The sequence below is a fragment of the Corvus hawaiiensis genome, chromosome Z (genome assembly GCF_020740725.1).
Source record: "Corvus hawaiiensis isolate bCorHaw1 chromosome Z, bCorHaw1.pri.cur, whole genome shotgun sequence".
Taxonomy (NCBI): domain Eukaryota; kingdom Metazoa; phylum Chordata; class Aves; order Passeriformes; family Corvidae; genus Corvus; species Corvus hawaiiensis.
The window spans coordinates 50,551,045-50,565,563 of record NC_063255.1 but is presented as its reverse complement, the minus strand read 5'-3'; positions in this window follow the sequence as shown (position 1 = coordinate 50,565,563).

Here is a 14,519-nt window from a genome sequence, read left to right as displayed (position 1 = left end):
TGACTTACTAACCCAGTGGCCTCCTGCAATTAACTGACTGACTCAGCAAACAAGTGAAGAGCTGCTTTTGAATGAAACCTTCAGTTCTGCATATTTTCACTCCAAATACATTTTGGCATGCACAAATATGGTTACAGCACTGAGGTCCAGTACATTTTTCTGGCATTACTGGTCAAGTGTTCCTTTGACACAATATTTAACTCATTAAGTTCACTGGCTTGACAAGATGTATGTTAAACACCTCCTAAAAGGAGTAGATGACCATATATATACATTTGCAACATGCAAAGATATCTATCACCCCAAAATGGTTATATATTTATCAACAGAGAGTATCAAATGTTGGCTATACCATTCAGTGGAAAGGCATAAATGAAGGAAAATGCAGGATGTTGTTGATGACTGTCTTGGGGTGACTTTATGATGTGTATCCCCTAGCGCTGCTCTATGCCCAGAAATTAATTTTGTCCCTTTCTGTGCCTTTAAACTGAGCCTGAGAGGGGGAAGAGAAAAAAAACCAAGCAAACTTCTCAAAGCAGTTGTTTCAAGGACACAGAGGTACACACTCCTCTGCTTCTGCAGCAGTGGGAGCGGGAGGAAGCACCCTGCTTGCTTTTCAGCCAGTTTTTCAGCTCTTTTTTTATCCAGAGAGAGACAAAGAGTTGAACTTTGTTTTCCTGGGACTTTGGTTTTTTCCCTTCTTCTTTTTTGGACTGTTTCAACATCAGAACACCTTGGGAGAGCTCTCCACTGAGGCCCTGGAGTTGGGCCCATGACCCAGCTCCAAGGAGGAGGAGGAGAGAGACCACATCTACAGAAGGACTCTGAAATTTCCCAGGTTTCTCTCCACAGCAAGAGGTTTTATTATTTAGCATTGTTATCCTTTTCCTGTGTGTTTGTTAAATAAATAGTTTTTATCTCTTTCACTTTCCTCTGAGGAAAATTTCTTTTTTCCCGAACCTGGTGGGGGAAGGATGGTTGTAACCTCCCTTCTCTCAGAGGATATTTTCCTCCAAATTTGTCCAAACCAGCATAATGACATAGTTATTTACGAAAGTCTACCTAACTGTCTACAAACTTGAAAGTATAGCAAAACAGCACGAGCTCTTTCATCACTTTTTTAATCTATCACATCTACATCTTCAACTTGGAATGATAATACCCTTTTGTTCTTACCATTGCAATTCCATCAGTAATCTTTGAATGGATTGATAAAGGATGAGTATGTAAAGTCACATTTTTTGTTGAACAAAGTACATTAGCCACAGAACCTATGCAAATATCAAACTTGATTATCAGATCCATCTCTTGGTGAGTTTACTGAACATTTTCTTGGGAATTACGTAAAGACTTCAGGTGGAACAGCTTAGAAAAGATCTTTTTAGACTTGCCACCTGCCAACCACTCTCACAGTCTAACTTAATTCCTGTGTGTTATTAGTATTATATTTGCAGCACAACTTATCATGTTAATGGGTAGCTCTTTTTTACGATACTTTTTAGACCTAAGGCTGTACTCAGAAAAAGCTGAAACAAAGCGTTTGCTGAAAATCATGACTTTTAGCAAGTTTGTGAGAAAAGCCCACTGTAAATCACAGCAGTCTGTATACTGTATACACCTATATTCACTCAGGCTCCAAGCTCCATCACAGCAGCAAGAGAAAAGGTTCTCAGACTCCTTCCTTGGTGAGGGAGGGCAGCTCTTCGCAGGATCCAGGAAGACCTACAGCACCCAAGGGAAGTTTCTTACTGTTAGAAGAGGATCATGTTGCAGCAAAATAATTTAGAACAGCATTTTGTGGGCTAAAGCAATTTATGCTACTAAAATGCACAGCTCTCAGCTGTCTTCCTCACCAGTTTATTGCTTGCCTGAAGCCACACTGGCAGAGGGGAACACATGTCCATGCCCAGCGGCTTCAGTTCAGCAGCTAACTAGTGCAGAGGACAGCATGCTAGCTTAAACCGTGAAATATAATTTGAGGACAGTGTAGGCTTGCAGCCCTGCTTGTTTACAAGCATAACCTACCATCTCACCTATCAAATAAGCAGTAAGCTGATTATTTACAAGCTGTTCAGTTGCCACTGGAATAATGTAAACATTTGACTCAGAGTTATACTGCTTTATTTTGTTATTGTAGTCACATCCCAAAACACCTAAGATACTACTTCTTCCTATAGAACTAAGTTGGCCTAAAAAAATATAAAGGAAGGGGATGGGAGAACCTTTTACTTTATCTTACATGTAACCTTATGTTTGTGAGGTTACACGTATCTTGAATGCAAATAAGAGCAATTTTGGAGTTGAAATTTAGCTAATACCACATTCTAAGAACAGTGATACATGAATAAGCATTAGAAGTTAACCACAAAAAGACTCATTTTCTAGCCAAAGGAGTAGACAAACTCAGGCTCATGAGCTTCATTGCAATGCAACACCAAAAGTGACTTAGACCAAACAACACTTCCTGATTCACAAAGAGAAGCAAACAGAAAAAAGAGCAGTCACGGTTGCCCAACCCCTCCTCACCCTCACATCAAGTGAAAAAGCACCTAGTGTGTCTCTCCTGCACCCTTTTCTGCACTGCAGGGCAGAAGTGGCTTTATTACTGATATGTCAAGCTTCAACAGCTGCTGTGCCAGCATCTCAGCTTGGAGTACTTGAAAGAGAAGCAGGAGGGAGAGCTGGAGGGGAAGGATAATCTCTGAAACCACTTAATTTTCATTCATTTCTCTGGAAAAAAGAGCACTTACAGGAGTAATTTTAGATTTCTAAACACCTTTCTATCTCTGCCTTCAAGCATCTTTTTCTTTTTCCCCAAACACAAAGCAGTATCTGACTCTCTCTATTTAATTGTACGGCACCTACTGCACCTTTTAGCACCTACTTCTGTAATAAAAATAAAAAGTTCTAAGGGGAAGCAAAGCCCTAGAGCAGCAAAACTGTACAGAACACTCACCAAGCCATCAGATACTTGAAAAATCTGAGTAGCTCATATTTCTACCCAAGTGTGCCGTGTAGTTATGAGCCTAATTCAACTTCTTAGTTAAACAGCGGAGACTCTGCTCTCTTATTTTTACACTAGCTTTTAAGAATTTTGTGAGATTTGATTAAGATACAGCTTCATCAACCAAAACATATTAATAACTACACCAAAATCAAGACATTCCCAGTTCATCACACAGCACTTAATTGTTGCCATGCCTTCCCAGAGGATCCTTTTTTCCCCCTTATACTCTTTCCGTCTATTCACATGAGTTCCATTCCCCCATCATGACAAGAGCTCAGTTTATACACATGAATCCATTTTTATCCAACCCATCATTTCTTCCAAACAGAAGACTAGCAGTAGAAAGATGCAACTTCCCCCATTTTGAAGCAGTGAAAGGGCTTTATTTTCTACCACGTATTATTTCTTCGACTTCATCTGATACACCATCCTATCCCTACTCAGCAATATCCATAATCTTCTATATCTCAAACCACATTCCTGAAGTGGCCTGTAGCTACCACAATCACTCTGATTTTACTTGGTCTGACATCCTTGATAGCTGATGCATTCAAGTGGTTCTTTGACACATCTGTGAGTTAACAGTGGTCCTCTTTCACCCTTCTAAAATCTGTCCCTGGGAGAGACTACGCATGTATTCTGGAGTCACTGCATATTTCTCAAAAAAACAACACGATAACACAATTAACAATAGTGTTGTTTTGTTGGGATTATTTTAACGACAAAAGAAATGCTAGCTTTTCTGAATGAACTGTTTTACTGAAAGAGAATCAATAGTTACAGAGAGTTTACTATACTAGGGACTCAAAATATGTGTTCATATTTTTTACTCATATACTATTCATATATTATTCATATAGCATATATTAAATGTAATCATTTAGAAAACACATCTTAATAAAGGATATATATGCTAAAATTCCTACAACAGCTGCACCTTGTTCAATGCCAGACAATTTTGCCTGCTGCAAAGCTGAATTCTGTGACCACACTACAGATCATCCTTTAGGGACTGCAAAAGAAATGTGGAATGCAATGAATGGAGTTTCTAATCATGTATTTCTCCAAATTTGGGATATTTTATTTTTACAAATTATTTGGAAAATAAGAAAAAAATCCTGCCATTCAAGAAGAAATTATTGTAAAATCAAAGTAAATCACTCATCATATTTCAGTGGATTGAGACACTGTGACCAGGTTGACAAATTATTCTAAGATGCAGACAAACAATGCTCCCTGACTTCAAGGGGAACTATAAGTTTCAAAACTCTCTAAAATCAAACCTGTTATTTCTCAAGTAAAGACATAATCCAGATTATTTGGGGCATTTAGACTCTGAAAGTAACAGGTCATATCGCAGTAAATAGTCATTAAGTCTTGGCTCATGTAGATGTCACCATCTCAAATGTCATAGAATCATAGAATGGCTTTAGTTGGAAGGGACCTCTGTCCAACCATCTTGTCCAACCCACCTCCCATGCGCAGGGATGCTCAGATGGGGCTTTGATCATCTTGAAATCAGGTTTATCAAAGCCACATCCAGACTGCTCTCAACACAGATGGAACCATTGCATACCAAAAATATAGAAAACTAATAGCTTTATACAAGCTATGCATTGGGCAACACATTGCATTATCACTAGGTATGAACAGCCCAGGTCCCAAAAAGTTTACAAACTTTAAAGTCAGGTGATGCAACAGATCTGGAATAGAGATACATAGAGATGTACAGCAGACATACCATCCTCCTTTTTACACTACATGGAAAATCCTCTATAAGTCCCTAACTGCTTTCTTTTACCATTTGCAAAAGTTTCCTTGCCAGATGTCCACCCCATATAATCCAGGCCGGACAAGACTGCTGGGCAGTGGAATTCCAATGAGGAATACAGACTCAATTTTCTTGGTTATTTCATTTAAATACATGGCTTCTAAAATATAAATTTGAGCCAGAGGACATATTTAAAATTACATTTGCCTAAAGGTACTTGCAAAGGATACTTAATACATGGTTGGGAGACATTTTCTAGCTATAGACTATTTAAATAAATATATAAATATATAATATTTATAATAGTATGTTATAAGATATATAATATATAAATATAAATATATAATATTTATTATACTTTATAATTAATTACCATTTATTTAATTAATTTGACCTCTCTGCTAAACTCAAGGTAAGATTCATGAGTAAGGAAGCAGATTTTACTCTTAAGGCCTCTTCAAAATTGAAAAACTAGGGATTAGATCAAGAGCAAGAATCAGCCGTAACACAGAGAAGATAATACATCAGTTCATTTCAGCACTGGACAAAAAGAAAAAAATAGTGAATAAATAGATTTGTTACACACAGTAGAGGCAAAATGAAAGGGGAAAATCTCTCCACCTCAGTAATAACAAACTTCCTCAGCCTGTCTTGTAGAATATATGCATTAGTAAATATCAATATCACAATTAAAACACATGAAATATCAAGATTTTCCAGATATTGTATCTTTAGGTTTTTTCTCAGCTCCAAGCAGAGTTCCAATTTTATACATGTACTGTGTACAAGTCTATCATTCAGGGCCTGATCCTTATAGATGGGATCTGATCCACAGAGCCGTGGGCAAAGCAGGGTACAAGGGGTCTCATACGTGTAAAAGACACAGAAGTCTTAAACACATTATTTCACACACTTTTCCACTAACACAAAAATACAATAACACAGAAGTAATGTGCTCCATTGTAACTGTAGTATATTGATATGTTATCTGGTTGTGCTGTCCCAGGTGTTCCATGTATTCTGAATTCTAATAGTTAATTTTCCATTGACATATTGGTGACAAGAGGTGAAAAAGAGTGAGAATAAAGAAGAGCTCTGGGGCAAGGTAGTGTTTGCCTTGTTTTAAGAATTAAATATGAGATTATAGAAGCACTAAAACTAAAGCTGAGAATGCAATATTAGCTAGCAGAAATATACATACTGGTCAGTCCTGATTTCTTCATTTCCATAGAAAGGACTAACTTTTACAACCTCTTGAGAATGCAAGTAATGTCTTGGAAAACTGAGACATGCTTTCAAATATATATACAGAATGAACCAGGTTCGTCCCACAGTCTAAATTCAAGAAAGACAACAAAATATTAAAACATGATTCATTTAATAGGTTGTCCTGGGGTGACATTATGACCTGTCCGCTCAGCACCCAAGGCTCTGTTTCTTTCAGATGGAGCCGGGGCCGGGGCCACGGGATGGAGTGTGGGGCAGTTTAACGGCTGAGCCCAACAGCTCGGGGGCTCTGGGGCTCAGCAGGGCTCGGGAGGGAGTGCACCGGGGGCACTGTGCTGCTTTTTGGTTTCCTTTGTGTTCCAGGTAGCGGGAAAAAGGTTCTGTTGGGTTTTATTTCTTGTTCTTTTTCCCTTCCCTCCCCCTTGCCTCACTGCCTCCCTTCCCTCTTCGCCGGTTTGGGGGACCTGTGGGGTGGCCCCGGCTGGTCCGAGCCCAGGTGTCTGCTCTGTCTCCAGGAATTTATTGTATTTTGGGGGGGGGGGGGGGGGGGTGGGTTATCCTGTTCTACTCTATTTTGTTCATGTGTTAATAAACAGTTTGGTTTCTTTTTCCCACTTTCACTCCTTGTGACCCATTTGTCTCATTGACAGAGGAAAAGGGAACACCCACTCTGGAGTGTCTCCTCCTGAAGTTTTGTTTCAAAAACCAAGACATAGGTTTAATGAACAACTGTAAAAACATCCTTTAGATAATCTAATGCATAGACTAAATTTATCATTGGAGAAATGCCTTCTCACTACATTATTAAATAATATATCAAGTCTAGGTATTTTTCCTCATTTAAAGATTTAGGGTATTTTAATGGATTATTTACCTTGAGAAAAAAATTCAATTTATTCTGTGAATAAAATCAGAAGAGATTAAAAATGCTCAAGCAATAATTTTACAGTTTTTAAAGTAATTATATATTTACCCTCATAAATTGCATTCATTTTTGGTAGTTATTTTACTATTCTGAAAGGTGTCTCCTATAACTGAGACCCCGTAAGAAAACAGTATTTTTTTTCATGTACCCATCTGGTGAGTTGAATAGTGACTTTTGCAAAGCAGTTACTTTCAGTCATCTAGCCTAATAGCCAATTCTATTGTTTTGTTTACTATCAGGAACTTCAAACTAAATAATAAAGAGGGTTTGTGTGCACAAAAGCAAATGTTGGCTACGTGAGAGCATTAAATAAAATGCCATTTAGTCAGAGACACAAGTGCTCATAACTTATTTTCTACTTTTTCACCTGGCCTTCAAAAAACATTCAAAACAAACCAGAAAGGGGTCTCCAAAATTTCCTGAAGAGTATTTTTTTACTTAGCCATATATATAAATTAAAGGACTTTCTTTGGCACAAAACCAGTCCATTTAACAGCATCATCCCTATGTAGCTCTCTCTGCACTGGAATAAAGCAAGAACTCAAGCACGGAGCACATTGCCAGAGGGTATTTCAGGATAATATCACAGCATTCAACTTGCATTTATCTGCAGAACTTTAGGGTCATTACTTAACTTTAACAAGCACATAAAAGCCATCAGGAGTCTTCTCTCTTCATGGAGAGGAAAGTCACAGGTTTTCTATTTGAAAGGGAAGAAACTACAGAGAATTCCCATGTTCAGCACACCCCTACATGAAGAACCTTGAACTTTGGAGTAATGTTAGTCACAAGTCTTTCCAACTAACTAAGCTGCTGTCCTTTGATGTCATTTTGGAAAAAAGTTGCTTCGTCTCCTGGTTTAATTATAAAATCATAATTTCATTGAGATTCATGTACAGTGTTACTCCCAGTGTATAAGCAAAATTATGGAATGCGGTTTATCTCATTAAGTGTCTTTATACATGACAGGACTACAGAGACTATACTTTCCATCAAAAAAAATATTTGAAAAGCAAATCATTACCACTTTACACTGACAAAAAAGATTGTTTAAATTATTTCTCAACAGAAAGTTGCAATTTTCTTAAAAAAAATGTTTTAATATGTGTTTTCCAAACCAGCATCCCACTGAGCTTGTTTTGTTCTATCTTGCTAACTTGTATATTTCCATCTCCTGAACCTTCTGATTTAAAAGGTGCATTTTACCCACAGTATATAATAAAATGTAAATTAATAAAGATAGATCAAGCCACAACTTTTAAAAGGTCACTAGTTAGACTATAACTTATACTGAAAAAATCTGAGATCATTTCTAAAAGATACCTGCCAAATAACTCTTAATGTTGTTAAACTAGATTCTCTACTTGCTAATTTTTTCAAATTTATTTTTAATTCATTATGACGTAACCATATATCACAACAAAAATACCGTCCCAAGAAAGTTATTTAAATTTGTGCTTTAATTAGAGCTGCTTTTTAAAATACTCCAATAATTTATGAAGATAAGAGACAGAAACCTTCCCCTGTCTAGCTACCCATCAATCGTTTGTATAACCTTGTTTAATGATTCTTCTTGAGATTTCATCTCTCTTCGTACATTTATTTATTACTCTCTGCTCCCACCACAGTCCATATTTGTAGCTGACAGAGGTGTCATATTGTTTCTCTAAGACATTCATAATAATCTTACACCAAACTGCATGGCCCTTGCTGAAATCTTTCCCACTTACTGAGATGTCATTCCACAAGAAAAATTTACTCATGAATGAGCATTAGATTCTTTCCTCCAATCTCAATAATCAAGCTGATCCCTCAACTGCTCTTTAAGTTAATATCAATGGGGTTTTTTCACAACAGATACTTGCTTGAAAATACTTTTCCGTTTCCCAGTAGCTTGCAATGTCATTAGAAACACTACTGAGAAGATGACTTCTGTATCATTTTCAATTTAAACATTGAAAATAATCACAAACTCATAGGGAGGAGAGGGGTGAAATTCTGTTTTCTTCATAGAATTGTTCCTGAAGGAATTTACTATTTCTGTATTCAAATTATGCACTGAATTCGGCGCTAGTGAATGTATCCAGATAGTATACAATGATTTATCGTTGACAGAAGACATTGCTGAAAACGCTATATAGAAAGCTCTGAGCAGATAAATGTAGCTGGCAAAACTTAAAAGAAATAAGAGTCTCCTTGTTGAAAAGGCACGGTAGACATGGACAGGTATTCTGGGCACAACACCCAACATTTTGTAGACCTATTTTTCCAGCCTATTCTAAAAGTAAAAATAAACTGACATGCATACATAGCAAAAAATATTTTGAAATATAAATTTTAGTTTATGAAAATATTAAAGAAATCTGCTTTGTGAGTTCTTTAGTTTTTTATTTGATGGGGTCAAATAAATAGCACATTAATACCCATTAGACAAGAAAAAATCTGCATATTCATCACTGTTCTGCTCTCATTATGTGATTGTAATTATTTTAATATAGTAAAAGATGGTTTACAATATATGAGATGGCTTCCTAATACAAATTCTCCATAGAAGTTTTTGCTATAGTCTTCAAAAAGATCTTCACAGATCTTCACAGTAGTAGCTGTGCAAAATTATAAGTAAAACTGAATAAATTTTTATCTTGAATTGCAGTCTTGCAGCTCAGGCTCATGAGCTTTTTAAACCAGCACACTGCAGAACTAGTGCGGCACCTCCTGCCTCTGTCACTCATCCCCACTTCTTTTTCTTACACACCCATTTTCGTGACTAGATACTGAACTGATACAGGTGACAATGAATTTTTTTTCTCTTTCATATATAGCTGAATTCAAGAGGGTGAGAAAAGAGGCAAAAAAATAAAGTCCAGAGTAGAACGCTGTGTAACATATTTATCCGGATTCTACAGAAAATATCAATATATTCTCCCAAACATAACCATTACTTACTTCCAATTATTTGAAAACAAGAAAACTTAAACATAAAGTATAATAATCTGAAGATAAGTGTATTAATGATTTGCAGATCCCCAAAAATATTCAAATCAAACAGCTCCTGATACCTCTCAGTTTTCTGGACCATGCTCATTCTCACTACGTATTTAAGTTAATAGGCCAATTAGAGAAGCCACTGCTTCACTCTGATGAATTTTTAATACCAGAAAAGTTTCCTGTTTATCATATTTCATCCAGTGGTATCCTACTACACTGTCAATGTTCTTAACTGATACAAAATCTATATTAAATGTATATGAGTTTTATAAATTTAACTTTTTAAAGCACATTTTAGCACTCGGCAAATTAATTATCCAAATCTATATTATTTTTATGTGATTCTTACAGGAAATAGAAGAACAAGTTACTAGCTGTTCTGTATATGTCATTACCAAAAGCTGTTATTTTAATTCATTAGCACATTTTATCTACTTGTTAATTAAACCATAAATAAAGCTGCTATTTTGACTTAATTTGTTCATCTTTTAAGTGGTGAAAATTTGCCTTCATAAAATTTTCTTTCCATCTAGAGTAATATTACTTCATTCTTTATCACATTAGAAAGGCCTTGCCCAGGATCAGCTGATAATGATATCAACTGGTTCACATTGATTTACAGAGATGTGTGCCTGAGAAAAATTCCAGATATTTTCTTAGTTGACTTAACACAGAACTGTGAAATACTTGTTTGAAGGAGCATGAGAATACCACATAGGCTTTTCTGGGATTTCAGTAAGTATAGGTTCAAAAAGAAGTACAAAAGGCAATTTATCCTCTCTTCAGTACAATTGCTGCAAAAATTATCTGGGGAATGCCAAATCTAAGCTCTAATATATAGTACTTATTACTGAGGAAACTAGATAATCTCACCTACAATTGCTACTTGTCTTTTCATAACAATAAGGATAACAAAACAATCCTAGTGTATTTCATGTTATTAATTCTCATAAATTCATTCATGCATACAATTTAAAATTGCTGCTGTGATGGTAACTTTTCTTCCTTCCTTATTTCTGTCCACTCAATGAACTCATATATCCAAGTTAAAAGGGAGGATTATTTCATATCAAGGCTTTCAGCAGAAGAGAGTGAAGATAGTGTCTCCATCTTTCTAGGAACATCTTCAGGTTACCCAAAGTGTACAGTGGAAACACAGAAAGTCACAAAGAGTCCAGCAGAAAATCTGAGGCATTTTTTTGCAAATACTGAGCCCATTATCTCCACTTGTCATTTACAGGGATCACTTGTATTTCTCTGGAGGTATGAAATATTTTCTTGGACAACCTCAGGCTTATGATAGACATAACACTCCCCATGAGAAACACCCTCTATATACAATAGTGTTATAAATATTGGAGGGTTAATATGGTCTTGAAATCCTGAACACACCTTAAGTCTTTTACCAAATTCATCAAAACATTGTTTAATTACATCAAGCTGATCTAGCAAACATCTGGACATGAGGACTTGCCACTGGTCTTTCAAATACCAGTAGAAAAAAATAGACAGGGCCAACTTACAAAAGTAAAGTACTTTTATTTTATAAAAGTGCACAATGGAAGACAAGCAACAGTTTGAGCCAGAGTTACTGCAGACATCAGTCAGTTTAACCATGAGGCAGTCAAGACTATATTCTGCTTAATTAGACTTTACAATAAAATATACACTGACTAAAAGTCAGTCTCTGTGAATTATCTGAACTCAGACACCTAAATACTGAGGTTCCAGTCTCTTTGAAAATCTCTCCATCCATATTTTTCCAGAAATAAGGGAGCTTTTTTTTACTTTCCATGCAATCTTACACTGCATAGTAGTTGGAAAGTTACTTGCTACTGTTGGTATAGAATTACTGTTTATAATTTAGTTCCTATGTCTTCTTTTTCCAGGCTGTCCATACTTTTCAAATACCTAGTGATTAGTCTTCAGGCTCAGGGAACAAGATATACACACAGATGGGGAAAAAACCCCAAAACCCACAACCACTGTAGAATCCCTAGAGACTCCTTCCTGCTGAAGTGAGGTAACCGCAGGGCCAGATGTTGTTCAGCACCCCTTTCCTCAACACTGCATCTGCAGTTGCTTCATTTCTCATGGTTTCTTCCAGCCTACTCTCCTTCTAGTGAATTTTAGCTACTTATAAAGGAGAGAGGAAGACAGAAAACAGATATAAAAGATGGAGAGAATGCAGAGAGTAGAGCAAGCATTTCAGTTTGTTCTTAGAACTGCTGCTACTTGCGGTCACAACAATACCACACATACACTAGACACCAGAAGTACTAGGTTCAAATGAAAACAGTAGCATAATATAAAATATCTGGTGAAAGATTCAAATTCCTGTCAACATCTCGAAAAATTTTATTTCATCTCTCTTGCAACAATGTTTTAAGATCATGTTGGACCTAACATGTTAAGGGGAAAGAAAACCTACTTAAATCAACCAAATCTTTACTTTAAATATGTGCACATTCCTAGTAAAGATTTTGGCCATGTGAAATTCCACTCAGCTCCTTCACACAGCCTTTTTATCTCAAAACAAAAAATTTGAATAGTTCTCAGATTTCTATAATCCTAAATTAGAATTTTTTATTTCAAATGACTTACAAAAGATCAGGAAATAAACAAGCCTGATCCCTTGGTTGTCCCATATGTGCCATGTGATTCCACTCAAGATGATCTTTTCCATGACCTTCATGGGCTCTGAGGTCAGGCCTCTAGTTCCCTGGATCATCTTCTGGCTGTTCTGTGGATGGGTGTCACACTGGCCAACCTCCAGCGACCTGTGACCTCCCCAGTTAGCCAGAATTGATAAATTATGGAGGGTGGCTTAGTGAGCTCTGCTGCCATCTCCCTTTGGATGAAGCCCATCCACTCCTAGAGACTTATGTCTGTCTAAATGGCTCAGCAGGTCACTACCTACCTCCTCCTGGATTACAGGGGTCTAGTCTGCTCCCAGTCCCTGTCTACCAACAAAGAGAACTGGGTGCCCTCATGATAACCATTCCTAGTGTTGAATACCAAGGCAAAGAAAGCATTAAGTTCTTCAGCCTTTCCCTCTCCGTTGCTGACAATGTTCTCCCCTACATCCAACAAAGGATGGAGATTTTCCTTGGTCCTCCTCTTGTTGTTGGTCTATTTATAAAAACACCTTTTATTACCTTTCATATCAGTGGCCAGATTGAGTTCTCTTTCCATGACCTAACAACATCCTTGTACTTCTCCTGAGTTCTGGCCACTTCTTTCAAAGTCCTGTCATGGTTTAGGAATGGTACTCCCCAGTTTAGTATTAGAAAACACCCCAGACCATAGGCCACTGCCTCACTCTTCCTCTCCCCCTGTGGTGGGATGGAAAAGAGAATTGGAGGGACAAAAAGGTAAAGATCACAGGCTAAGAAAACAGTTTACTGGAAACAGCAATGAAATAAGAAGTACAGTGACAACAGTACTAAAATCAAAGTGTATGAGACAGGCAAACAATTCACATGCATGTGCTCATGATGTGGAATCCAGTGCCACCCAACTGCACATTCTGGCAAACCAGAAACATGATGTGAACCGCCTGCAAATGGTGTGAGGGGGTATAGAATGGCCCTGGGGTGCTGGCCTTGCCCCTCCCAGCTGCTGCAAAAGTTATCACAAACCAGGCCAGAACCAGGACAAGATCAAAAAACACACTTTTTTTTGTGAGATCATGTGAAAGCCCCCTTTTCAGCTAGGCCAGTCTTCTTCTCCCATGGCACTTCTTTTGGCACCTGGGAACAGCTGGTTCCTGAGTCTGTAGGATTTCCTTCTTAATGTCCAGCCTTCCTGGATCCCTTTTCTATCAAGGACTGTTTCTCAGGGGACTGTCTGGACCAGTGCCCTGAACAGGACAAAGTCCACACTCCTGAAATCCAAGGTAGACCCCCTTCCTTACTTCATCAAGAATTGAAATTCTATCATTTCACTATAATTACTTACATGAATGTAATTTGAATCCAAACCACTTTAAAACATTTAGCTTTCTACTGCATAATTTTGTTTTCAAGATTCAGCTTAGCAATGCAACAAACAGATCAGTAATAAATGAGAGTCTCAAATGGCAAGAAATTCAACTGCCTATTTCCCTTAAATAATAAAAGACTTCCAAACTGAGTGTTAAAAGTCCAGAAATTGGAAAAGAATAAAATATTAAGGGGCAGAAGTCTAGTTCAAAAGTCCATTACTCAGAAAGATGAGCATAGCTGTATAAAACTACACATAAAAACATTATGGTTTTTATTAACAACTCTCAGTGCAATGATATTTTATTTAGATGACTGTTAAAACCACTGCCACAAGGCAGTCATTTCCAATCAATAGCTTAGTTTACTTCTACACTAAATGAGTCAGAAGTTAATACTGTTGATATATGGAGCTTCCTTTTCTGAGAGAAATTAATGAGCAAAATTTCTTGGCTCGTATGACGAACACTTTTATAATTATTGAATATTTACATGAAGAAAAGGAAAGACCTTGTTCAGGATGGGAAGGTTTAGAAACCTGTGTGCATATTTGAGAATGGGGAAAATTATGCATGAGGGCCTTAAAAAACCAGCAGGTAAGCAGCAATACTACAGGAA